The sequence below is a fragment of the Sciurus vulgaris genome (assembly GCF_902686455.1).
Source record: "Sciurus vulgaris genome assembly, chromosome: 5".
Lineage (NCBI taxonomy): Eukaryota > Metazoa > Chordata > Mammalia > Rodentia > Sciuridae > Sciurus > Sciurus vulgaris.
In genome coordinates, this window is record NC_136465.1 from 6,200,567 (window position 1) to 6,213,174 (window position 12,608).

At 39.6% G+C, this 12,608-nt stretch overlaps 1 long non-coding RNA gene across 1 annotated transcript in view; it reads right to left on the reverse strand.

The window, feature by feature from the left end:
- The window catches only part of LOC306660663, a 781,776-nt gene that overhangs the window by 691,811 nt on the left and 77,357 nt on the right, over nt 1–12,608 (reverse strand). The gene's annotated exons all lie outside the window — the stretch shown is intronic.

Here is a 12,608-nt window from a genome sequence, read left to right on the forward strand (position 1 = left end):
TTAGCCAAAAGGCCTATAGAGCTAAGAAAAAATTAGGACATGAAGTTGAAGTAATATCAACACCCCAAATCCACCAGTCGTTTACAACAAAATTTATTTTTCCCCCTCACACAATTTAAAATATATCAATCCTTAGACCAGCACTGACACCTTCGGCATTCCTTTTCCTCCAAAGTCTCAATATTTACAGCATCAATCTGAAAAACACCTGGAAAAGGGAAACCAACCTGTGCTCCCACTGTTCTGTTCTTTTCTGTGAGCTGGTTGTCAGAGAGGTGGCTGCTTGAGACAGAGCAGGACTGGAGATGCAGCCTCCAGGCTGCCAGGGAAAGGACTAGAGAGGACTGGTCATGGTCCTGGACTTTTATACTGCCCCAGGGTGACATGATCCAAAACGTGAGCTACTGAAAGCAACGGAATCTCCCAGGGTCAATTTCCTGTAAATCCGTGACTCACACCTTTGCACCACATGACTCTACTCCGCGTCCCTGTTTTCCCTATCATTGGGACCTAGACACTTGCTGTTTCTCTGGACCACTTTGGCAATATTTTTGTGGCAAAAACTTGTTATAAACATGTTCAGATTGGACACATGGAATGACTCTAAAGACTTAGGAACCTGATATAAGCAAGATACTCTAAATGGAATTTGGTACTTAGATATTTTCCTTCCTGTGTTCTGAATGATTATTTGTCTTGTCTTTCTAACTAAGGAAGCCTTAGTTAAAGTCAAAGACGTCACTAATTCTATTATTTTTTAGATAAATATATGTTTACTACCTGGGGATGCTATTTGGTTGCACATAAGTAAATCAGAAAATGCATTTTAGCACATAATCGTCAGGAAGACAAATATACTTTGATTATCAACTTCATGTGTACCCAAAAGATTCCAGAGTCCATCACACATTTGTGCTTACCAGACCAGAAAATCTAGGGATAGAGGAAACTGACCTCACCAGCCCACTGGTTATAGCTCACAAATCCAAGGACAACATTATCCAGGGGAAGAACTGAGAGCATTTTATCTAAATACAGAAAGAGGACAAGCATGCCCACATTCCACACTCCTCTTTAACCTAAATCTTGAAACTGTATCCATGAAAGTCAAGCAAGAGTTGGAAATTAAGTATCTTGAGTAGACAGCAAAAGGGAAAGTGAACTCAGATTGTTCCCATATGATAAGGACAGGATCCTGTATTTAGAAGACCCAGAAAATCAGCCAAAAGACCTATAGAGGTAAGAAAAAATTAGGCCACAAAATGGAGTTTATATCAACACCCCAAATCCACCAGCCATTTATAAGAAAATTTATTTTGTCCCCCTCAAACAATTTAAAATAAAACAATGCTTAGACCAGCACTGTCACCTCCGGCATTCCTTTTCTTCCAATCTATCAATATTTACCCCAGCAATCTGAAAAACACCTGAAAAAGGGAAACCAACATGAGTTCCCACTGTTCTGCTCTTTTCTGTGAGCAGATTGTCAGACAGTTGGCTGCTGGAGACAGAGCAGGGCAGGAGATGCAACCTCCAGGATGCCATGGAGGACCAGTGAGGACTGTTCATGGTCCTGGACTTTTATATGCCCCAGGGTGACGTGATACAAATATGAGCTACTGAAAGCAACAAAATCTCCCAGGGTCAATTTCCTGTAAATCCCTGACTCACATTTGCATCACATGACTCTACTCAGCTCCCCTGATTTGCAAATCATTGGGTCTTAGATACTTGCAGTTTCCCTGGACCACGTTGGCGATGTTTCTGTGGAATAACTTGTTAGGAATATGTTCATATTGGACCGGTGGAATGACTATAAGTATTTAGGATCCTGAAAAATACACCATACTCTAAATGGCATTTGGTACTTACTAGGTTTGCTTCCTGTGTTCTGATTGATACTTTGTCATGTCTTTCTACCTAAGGAAGCCTTAGTTAAAAGTCAAGGATTTCAATAATTCTATTATTTGTTAGATACACATATGTTTACTACCTGGGGATGCAATTTGGTTGGACATAAGGAAATCAATAAAAGTATTTCTGCACATAATCATCAGGAGGACAAATATCCTTTGATTATCCCCTTGCATGTCCCCCAATAGATGCCAGTGTCTATCACCCATTTGTGCTTACAACACCAGAAAATCTAGGGATACAGGAAACTGGCCCTAGCCGCCCATATGTTATAGCTCACCAATCTAAGGGCAACATTATCCAGGGGAAGAACCGAGAGCATTTTATCTAAATACAGAATCAGGGCAAGCATGCCCACATACCACACTCCTCTTTAACCTTAATCTTGAAACTGTATCCATGAAAGTCAAGCAAAAAAATGGAAATTAAGAATTCTGTGTAGATAGCAACAGGAAAGGAGAACTCAGATTGTCACCTTATGATGAGGACAGGATCCTATATTTAGAAGACCCAAAAACTCAGCCAAAAGTCCTATAGAAGTAAGAATAACTTAGGCCAAGAAGTGGAGGTAATATCAACACACCAAATCCAGCAGCCATTTAAAAAAAAATGTATTTTGTCCCCCTCACACAATTTAAAATGAAACAATCCTAAGCCCAGCACTGACACCTCCGGCATTCCTTTTCCTCCAATCTATCATATTTACAGCAACAATGTGAAAAACACCTGGAAAAGGGAAACGAACCTGTGTTTCCACTGTTCTCCTCTTTTCTGTGAGAAGGTTGTCAGAATGGTGACTGCTGGAGACACAGCAGAGCAGTAGATGCAGCCACCAGAATGCCAGGGAAAGGACTTGTCTGGACTGGTCATGGTCCTGCACTTTGATACTGCCCCAGGGTGACGTGATCCAAAACGTGAGCTACTGAAAGTAACTGAATCTCCCAGGTGCGATTTCCTGTAAATCTGTGACTCACACCTTTGCACCACATGACTCTACTCAGTGTCCCTGATTTGCCAATCATTGGGTCCTAGATACTTTCTGTTTACCTGGACCAGTTTCTCAATCTCTCTGTGGCAAAAACTCTTTAGGATTATATTCAGATTTGACAGGTGGAATGACTGTGAGGTCTCAGGCACCAAACCAATACAAGGTGCTCTTAATGGCATTTGGTACTTACTAATTTTGCTTCCTGTGTTCTGAACGATTTTTTTTTCGTTTTTTTCTACCTGAGGAAGTGTTTGTTAAAAGTCAAGGATTTCGGTCCCCGCTGGCCCCGCCGCGCCCCTCGCCGGCTCCCCGGCCAGCACGCCCCGCGCCCGGCCTGCCCGGCGAATCGACCAGTGGACACTGCCCGCGCGGAGGGCCGGGAGGACAGCGGCTTCCCGAGCGTCCCCAACCCCGTGTGTCCTCGCCTGGCTCATGGCCGCGTGCTTCACGGACGATTAGCCCGAGCAGCCGGCGCCGACCCGGCCGAAAGCCCGCAAACCAGGAAAGGCCAGGGGAGCCTGAGACGCCACAGCAGCCTGTCGCTTTTAAACTAAGGATCATTTGTAAATGAGAACCTTTCCGTCCTGAACCGCGTCCAAATCGAGCCTTGCCATTTACACTCGCACATCATCCAGGGCACTGAAGGCATTTGGGCCTTCCGTCCTATGGGGAGGGCTCAGCGTCCATCTGGCTGGTCTCAGGAGTACTGTGGATGCATTGCAGAGTGTCTGTGTCGCTTAAAATCAGGTTATGACCGGGGTATTCATAGGATGCCATAAGAGATCAAGTGAGGCTTGGAAAGCCAGGAGAAAGGGCTAACATGTTTCCCTCCACGCTGAACAGAGTTATTTTTTTCAGAAGAGTAGAACAGCAAAACCAAAGCCGCCGCCTCATCCATTGTGCCCCTCTCCACCCTGGAAGCATTTTCCAAGATTATACACATATGTAATTGATATCTGAATTTTCTTGTCATTCTAAATATTTGGAAAGGATGTAATTTCTGACTCTGACAATGCCATTTTAAAATTGTTACATCTTTAAAAAACAAAAATACCCAATGGAATCTAAGTACAATAGAGATATGATTCCCATTCTCCATCTTAAGAAATGTCTGAAAAAACTCTCCTTTAAAAGGCAAATATTATTTTCTCCTGTAAGTCATTCCCAATGTATTCATCCCCCAGAATTGTATGCTAATCTGTTTTATGCTTAAGCCTTACTGATCACAGCATCTTTTTTTGCAAGAGACCATACATATGTAACTCCAAAATAAATACTCATGGCACATTCACATTTATTGACAAGTACAGAGCAGTGAGAAACTAATTCCTTTGTGTGTACATTCCCAGTAGGACCTGAAGAAGGCCATGATCCACTTTATTGTTAGTTCTCAAACTTTAAATGATGTCCTTTACACAATCTAGGAACGATGTTTTTCGATTTTTGTACTTTTAGTTGGTGATTTTGCTGTTTTAAATGGCCTCCAAGCGTAGTGCTAAAGTGCTGTCTAGTATTCCTAAGCTTAAGAAGGTTGTGATGTGTCTTACAGAAAAAATACGTGTGCTAGATAAGCTTCGTTCAGGCCTGAGTTATAGTGCTGTTGGCCAGGAGTTCAATGTTAATGAGTCAACAATACGGTACATCCAGAAAAAGGAAGAAGAGATTCGCAGGTCTGTGGGTGAGGCTGCTCCAGAAAGTGCTAAAGTAACATCTGTAGTGCGTGATGCAGCCATGGAGAAGATGGAAAGGCAACTAAATTTGTGGATTCATGAGATGATGACCAACAAAAAAAGTATAGTGGACAGCATTGTTGTGAGGCTGAAAGCCAAAGAAATCTATAGTCATGTAACCCAGGGTCAAGAACATGTTAAACCGTTCTCAGCTAGTGCAGGCTGGCTTGCAAGTTTCAAAAGACCATACAGCATGAAAAACTTTAAACTTGCAGTCAAGAGTGGTTCTGCACACCAGGAAGCTGCAGAAGAATTTAAAAAATATCTGTCAAGTATTATACATGAAAAGGGTTACGTTGAAGAGCAAGTTTTCAATGCTGATGAGACTGGCTTGTTTTACAAGAATGTTGGCAAATGAACTTATGTGATGCAAACAGCTTCCCAGGGTCCTGGTTCTAAAATACTCAGAAATCATGCAACCTTGCTGCTATGCACCAATGCTAAGGGTGACTTTAAGTGCAAGCCACTAATGGTGTACAAAGTCCAAAGCCCATGTGAACTTAAAGGGAAGAACTTGAACTGTATGCCAGTCCACTGAAGATGGAACAGAAAAGCATGGATGGCATCTGAAATATTCTGGGATTGGTTCCACAATTGCTTCGTCCCAGAAGTTGAACGCTATCTCCAGAGCAAAAACCTTGCCTTTAGGGTTTTATTAATTTTGGATAATGCCCCAATTCACTGCCATGAAGAACTAGAAAATGCTCACCCCAATGTGGAAGTTCTTTTCCTGCCCCCAAATACTACATCTCTCATCCAGCCCCTCAGTCAAGGCATAATAAAAGCTTTCAAGGCGCACTCTATGAGAGAGCTGTACAGAAAAGCTTGTGAAACTCTTGCTGCCAATGAAGAAGCTACCATGATAGATTACTGGAAATCAGTGACTATCCGCAATGTTATTGATTATGTTGGCATAGCTTGGGATAACATCAAACAGCTATTATCAATAACTGCTGGGAAAATGTTTGGCCAGACTCTGTGAAAACTTTTGAAGGCTTCGAAGGTGTTACAGAAAATATAAAGAATACTGTCAAAACCATAATGCATACTGCACAACAAATAAGTGGAGAAGGTTTCAGTGACATGAGGGAAGAAGATGTGGAGGAAATTTTGGCAGAGAAGGCAGTAGAACCCACCAACAAAGATCTGGATGAGATGGCAAAAAGTGGCATCAGAGTCAGTGATGAAGGTCAAGACAGTGATGACAGTCATCCCGTGACTCCAAGAATCATTCCTCTTTCAGCCAAAATATCAGAATGGAATTCTGCCCTGGAAAAACTTTTCACTGACATGGAAGAGTGTGACCCTGTGCTCGAACGCAGCCTCAGGTTTAAGCGCCTCACCTCCACTGCATTCGTCCCTTATTCGGAAACACTTAAAGATCTGAGGAGAAAAGCCAGGCAGACAAAGCTGAAGCAGTTTTTCTAGCCAATCTGAGGGAAAACTGCAAAAGACAGAACTGGACCACAACATGCCACCTCACTGACACTTCCTATCTTCAGAGTAAGTTCCACCAGTCTACCATTTGGTCTTCACAGGCAAGTCCAGGTCTTCAGGTTAAGCCACACATCCTGCAGTACCCCCTACAGTAAGGTGTTAATGTTTTTATACGATTTCAAATGCCTCACTTTTGCTTGATGCTTTTTTCAGAACTTTATTTGCATTCCTATATTATAAAGTATGTGTTCACAGTACTGCGTTTACTGTCTTTATGAGTATTCTGTATGTGTACTGTGTGTATGTATGACTCAGTGAAAGAGTTCAACCTGTGCAGTCATGGCACAGCATATTATATATGCCATAATTGAAATCGTGTTTTATTATAAAGAGATTCTGTATTCAAAAAAAAAAAAAGTCAAGCATTTCAATAATTCTATCATTTGTTAGATACACATATGTTTACTACCTGGAGATGCAATTTTGGTTGAACATGAGATAATCAATAAATATATTTCTGCACATAATTGTCAGGAGGACAAAAATTCCCATTATGGTCTCCTTAGATGCCCAAAAAATAATAGCCATGCTCCAGCACCCATTTGTGCATCATCCTGGGTGAATATGAACCTTGGTTTACAGAATAGAATCTAGCTGTGTGATAGAATTTTCCTGTGTGATTGGCTCACTTATTTTTCCCCATGGAAATTTTGTGGGCCAGACTATATGGGCAATTACTAAACAGACTCCATTTTACCCTGAGACTCCATGTTATGTAGAAAATACTACTCCAACTGGAAAACCCTGCCTCTGTACCCATCAACAGTAGCTTAGCATGACATGTTTGGCAACACAAAATGGCAATTTTAATATAGCAAAAATTTGTGCTGATTTTGATTCTCATTTTTCCTAAACAACGTACCATGTCAACAGTGATCTCCACAGTGATTGTCTGGACATTAGTAACCATCCTTAATTTGTACCTAGGTAAGGTCATTTTGACCCACTTCCCCCCCTTCTGCTAAAGATTTTAGATCTCATGATGTTAGTTTGTAATTTTGAATTATAGCAACAGACACTTATGATTATACTGAGTTATGATATAAAATCCCCTACAACCCTGTGGTTGGGGCTGCTCTCCCAGTAGCCAATTTTGGGGTGTTTTGTGAGACAGGGAGTTGTGTGGATAATAAAGACTCTCCAATTTGGACTTCTCAGTGGTCATTGGTCTGTTCTTAAGTTGTGCCCCACAACATTTGGAGGACCCAGAGAGATCCTCGCTGCCAGTTGCATAACCATGGCTCATCACTGACCTGGAAACTCCTGTGGGTGTGGAGAAGCCATAAAAGCTGTTGCTCCAAGGGGAAGGCCTCTCAGAGACTCAGCCCCAGATCAGAGCTGCAGAGCTCTGATCCAGGAGTGAACTAAATTCTTCGAGAGACACCTGTGTGTGCCCCTGGGGCACTCAGATAAGTCTACCTCTGGTGGATTCATATCTGGGGATTCTCAGGAATGCTGGAGACAGCATTGCTTTCTGGGGGTGATGGTGCCCAAATCCTCTGAGCAGGAATCACTAGTGACTTTGGTGTCTTTGTCATTGTCTTTGGTGTCTTACCGGCTCCGTGTTTGTTTGTTTGTTTTCTGTTTTATGTTTCCACTGAGTGTGGACAGGGATCAGTATCCCTCATGTTTGTCATGTACTGCCCTTCAATGTATGTTGACAAATTCCCAGGAATTCCAGAGAAGGGCCCCTGACTACACAACCTGGCATGACATCTCTTCTCTCTCTAAATTCTGTGGCAGAGGATGGCCAACTTTCAGGGTCCGATGGCCCCCTCAGGGGACCACCAAATTGTCTATGGGCAGCCTGAACATCCTTACCAAAGTCTTATATAAAAGAAAATTTAAAAAAGTGGTTAAAATGTTTTTGATCCATGTTCACTAAAGCTTACATGGAAATGTAAACTGGGGTCAACAGGAACTTCCAACTATTGAACTTTCTCCCTTAATATGCCAGGCAAAAATTTGATGGCTGCTGTCCAAGAGATCAGGAAAACTGGTTTAGAACAAGACCCCAACCTGAGGGGGCTCTCCCAAGGAGACCAATAGAAGCAGACTCCCGTCCTGTCTCTTCAGGAAACTCCTTCAGTGAGGGATAGGACATAACTTTTGTCTATAGTTGCTGAATTCTTCTTAACTGTGATGAGCAAGACCACATCAGGATGGAAGCCAAATGACTTTTGACATTTTACTTTTTAACTTCATCATTTTGATCTGTACCTAGGTTAATTTTTGGATCAGACCTATTTTATCCAACTATAAAGTCTTTCTAGTGCTCTGTTTCATTCAGAGGCCAGTGTATAAGGGTTAACTCTCAATCTTGTGGGCTTTTAAAAATAAGCTACAAGGCCTTTGTTTATCTGTTTTATGTGCATGTACACCGGTGTATTGTCACATCAACATATATTTTTTAATCGAAGTTGACATATGAGCTCGTAAACTAAAATTTTAAAAAATAGATTCAAATACCTTGAATTCACAAGACTTAAAAGGTTCAATTACAATTGGGTAAATAAATAAAAGTAAAGATGTCTTTAAAACTCACAAGATTCTCTAGGTGTTCACACAACTGATAAAATATCAATGTCTATAAATATCTAATATCCATTGTTTCTAGATTTTTCATCAACAGGGAAGAAACAGTTGTTGTTCAATACACCTGTCTGATATCTTGGATTTTAAAAATAAGGAATTTAGATTTGACCTATGTGAGATTGATCATGGATGTGTTTGTTAGAGACATATAACTGATTCAAATGTTAAGAAGCTAACTGTTAAATATAACATCAAGTACTCTTAACTCCTTAAAATCCATAGGGTAACATAATTAACACATTTTTGCTGTTTTCATAAATTGGTAAATAAAAACAGGGGTTTATAATTACTTTATCACTGAAACCAAGATTACTAGAAGTTTCAACAGGAATAATTCTATGTAAAGTGTTCAAAGGTTTCAACTACATTTCAAATAGAGTTTTATAAATACAAAGTATTTCATCTTATTAAAATGAAGTAATTTATCTAAATTCAGAAATTTACAGGGGTTGTTTCAGAATATAAATTTTATAAAATGGGATCAACAGATTAAACAATTACAGGATTCTAGATATAAAACTTTATTTAGCCAAGAAAACTGTTTCTAGGCAAAAAGTCTTTACGTGAAAATAAAGCTGTAATATCTCTAAGTAAACAACAGCGTCTAATTATGTGATTAAAAAAATTAAATTAAGGGTAAATTTTGAAATGTTTATGTATATATATGAGTAACACAACAGTCAAAATTATTCCAGGTTTTCCCCTAAGGTCAAACATTAATGCACTAGTATAAACCAAAGTTCAACCTATATGCTAAAATGACAAATAATTCCTAAAATATTAATTTATTCTTAACAGTATGTTCATAAAGTTTTATTCCCTAGTGCAACTAGTCTTAAAAATTTGCAGTTTGTACAATGCTGGTTGAACAGTAGCTGTTATTTTAGAGTATTACACTACATTAGGAAGTAAATTTTCCTCAAAATCTAAACTAGGTTAATATAAAAACATGAATGCATTTATGACTCTATTTCTATTCTTATATATTAAATTGTGCTTGTATCTATGACGTATACAAGCCCTTAACACAAAACAATTAAAAGAACATTTTATCAAGCTGGTTTTCTTCAAACTAAAGTGGTAATGTTAATTTTAAACTTATAAGAAGAGCAAATTTTATTGGGGATGTATCATTTAATGTTCTGTAACTGGACCTGAACTTTATATTGCCTTCTACACTGGGATAAAAGTGTGAATATATTTCTAACAGTTAATGAGAGACTGATTTATTTAAAGATTAATGTTGCACAACATAAAAACATTTACCACTTTACTCCACACATGGAAAGTTTAAAGCTCTGTCAGCTTTCTCTGATTCATGTTTTACATGTAACACCATATTGTGTTAACTGATATTTATACAGGCTTAGGAAACTATATATGTAATCTTTGTAAAATGACATTTAAAAAGAAGGCAATGTCCAACTTCAAAACTAGACCACCTTACCTAGAATGTGTGAAGAGCCCCACCTTACCTGTGATAAGGCTCTGTCTCCCACCTTACTACATGTTAGAGTGACTCTACAATAAGCCAGACTTCAGCTCCATTAATGTTACATGCAACAGATTGTTTTTTGTTGTAAAATTACTGTGATCTCAAACAGGGGCTTGAATGTGTATTTCAACTGCTACCTGCTAGTGCCTTACAAAAGTATATTAGGCCATTATCTATGGACAGGTAATAAATAAAAAGGGTAAAAATAACTATAAAATTATAAACATTAAAGTTAAAGCCCAATATTCTTATTTTAATACTGCTAAAATGGGTTTGCTGGATGCTTAAAATCAAGACTACTTAAACATTGAAATTAAGTTAAATGGGCCCAAAACAAACAAACAATATTTGTATCTTGGACTCAGAGTCAGCCTGAACTCAGGGGACAAGAGAACTTCTTTAAGGAGCTTCGCAAATGTGGGCCACATGACCTCCCGATCAGGGAGATGCTGAGAGCACTAGAGGATGAAAAGCCAATCAGCACATCCACTGCAGAGGAAGGTCCTTAGAAAAGGGAGACATCCCTAAAGCTTCCAAAGGAAGCCACCCCACCAAGGAGACACTATCTAGGAATCTGCTCTCAAGTTCCACATGACTGACCCCTATGGGGACTCAGCTGACCCTTAACAACAGTTAGGAAGAAGGTCAACTTGACTGCCTTGATCTTAAACACCTTGGAAAACAGTTAAAACCAATACACAGTCATTCCTGGACATTTTAAAACCAAGACAATAATTATTGAAATGTAACTTGAAATGTACACTTATATTAGCTCCCCAAGATAAGTAATAGTGGAGGTGACAATAAAAGATTCTTAGACCAAAATGCCTGACAACTATCAAGAAAAACTGCCAGAGTATTAAGTTTTTAGTCACTTTAAGGCCTGATGATCTTCCTAAGCTCCTATACAGGTAGACTTAATCCATGTTTGCTAGTATAATTCTCTAGCCCTAAGTAACAAAAACAAAGGGATCTCTACTAAGCCAAGAGTTCATAATAATAAAAGGATATTTTACAAAAATCAGATGACATTACGTAACTTAACTAAATGTTGTGTTACATTCCTGATAACTCTGACAATATTAAAGATTTTCAAAAAAGGCCTTATCCTCTCAGCCTTGTTAGGCTTTCGTAGGTTTGTTAGGCCTTGTTATGGAAAAACATCTCAGTTCTTCTACCTCCTGGTAAGAGATTATTGATTTCTATCATCTTCTTGATATTCATTGACATGTTCTAGATGCTACTTATTTTGTACACATGTGTATTTGTTTCTCTTATGACAAAAACTTTCACCACTAAAAAGATTCAATTTCTAACAAGGGACTCCAAACTTGTTGCCCCACCCCACATAGCCCCCTCTTTGTTTGCAGCAGCAAGAGCTGTCATCGCCCATTTGCCTTTAAGCAGTAAGAATTTCCTAAAATTAGAGGGCTAATGATAATAAAAATATTAAAAGACAGTCAGTATAGATAAGTAATTGGGTGGAATCACAAAAACAAAAAGGCCAGTTTGGGTCCAGAAAGTTGGAGGCAAAGGACCTCTGAGAATTTCAAATGTTAATGCTTCCAGAAACCTTTCCCAATGCTTACTCTGAACCGGTTTCCCTTCCAATCTGTTGTTAAGTCTCTCCAACAGGATCAAATTATGAGAGAACTAATCCCAAGAGATGGCTAATTTTCAACACCAATTCAAGCCAGGACACTACATCTATGTCAAATGGTTCCAGAACAAAGGACTAACACCCTCCTTAAAAGGAGGGAACCTTGCTCACAGCATGGACTCATCACATCTGAGTCAAGACACCAAAAATGGACAGCCCTCAGAGACTCCAACCACCCTCCAAAGATAGGACTGAAAAAATATTAATCATTTTTTTCTCTTGCTTATTTTTGCACCTCTAATCTAGTACTTGGGACATCCTCAGGCCTATATGACATCCATCTTATGGCCCTGTGGGAACATAGTTGGCGTGTGTGTCAGCTGTTACTTCATGCCTGGAACTTCAACTTTTTGAGGTTACCAAATGGGATGAATTCTCTGTTACTGTTCACACCATTCCCCAGGTGTACTGTTATGATGGGGAGGGAAGAAAGGAACATATGGGGCTAATATATAAAAGAGTGGCCCATATCTTAGTTCCCCTCCTAGTGGAAATATGTCTAGCCAGCTCCACAGCTGTAGGGACCACTGTACTGATTACAGTAAACTGAAATTTAAAACCTGAAGTAGACTTAAGTGAATTAGAAAACTCTGTGAGCCCCTTAGAAAATTTGATTCACTTGCTGAAGTAGTGTCCTGGAAGAGAAGGGGGTTATGTTTGCTGTTTTTACAACAGGGAGGATTCTGTATGGCCAAGGGGAGACCTGATGTTTCTAGAGTAACCACTGAG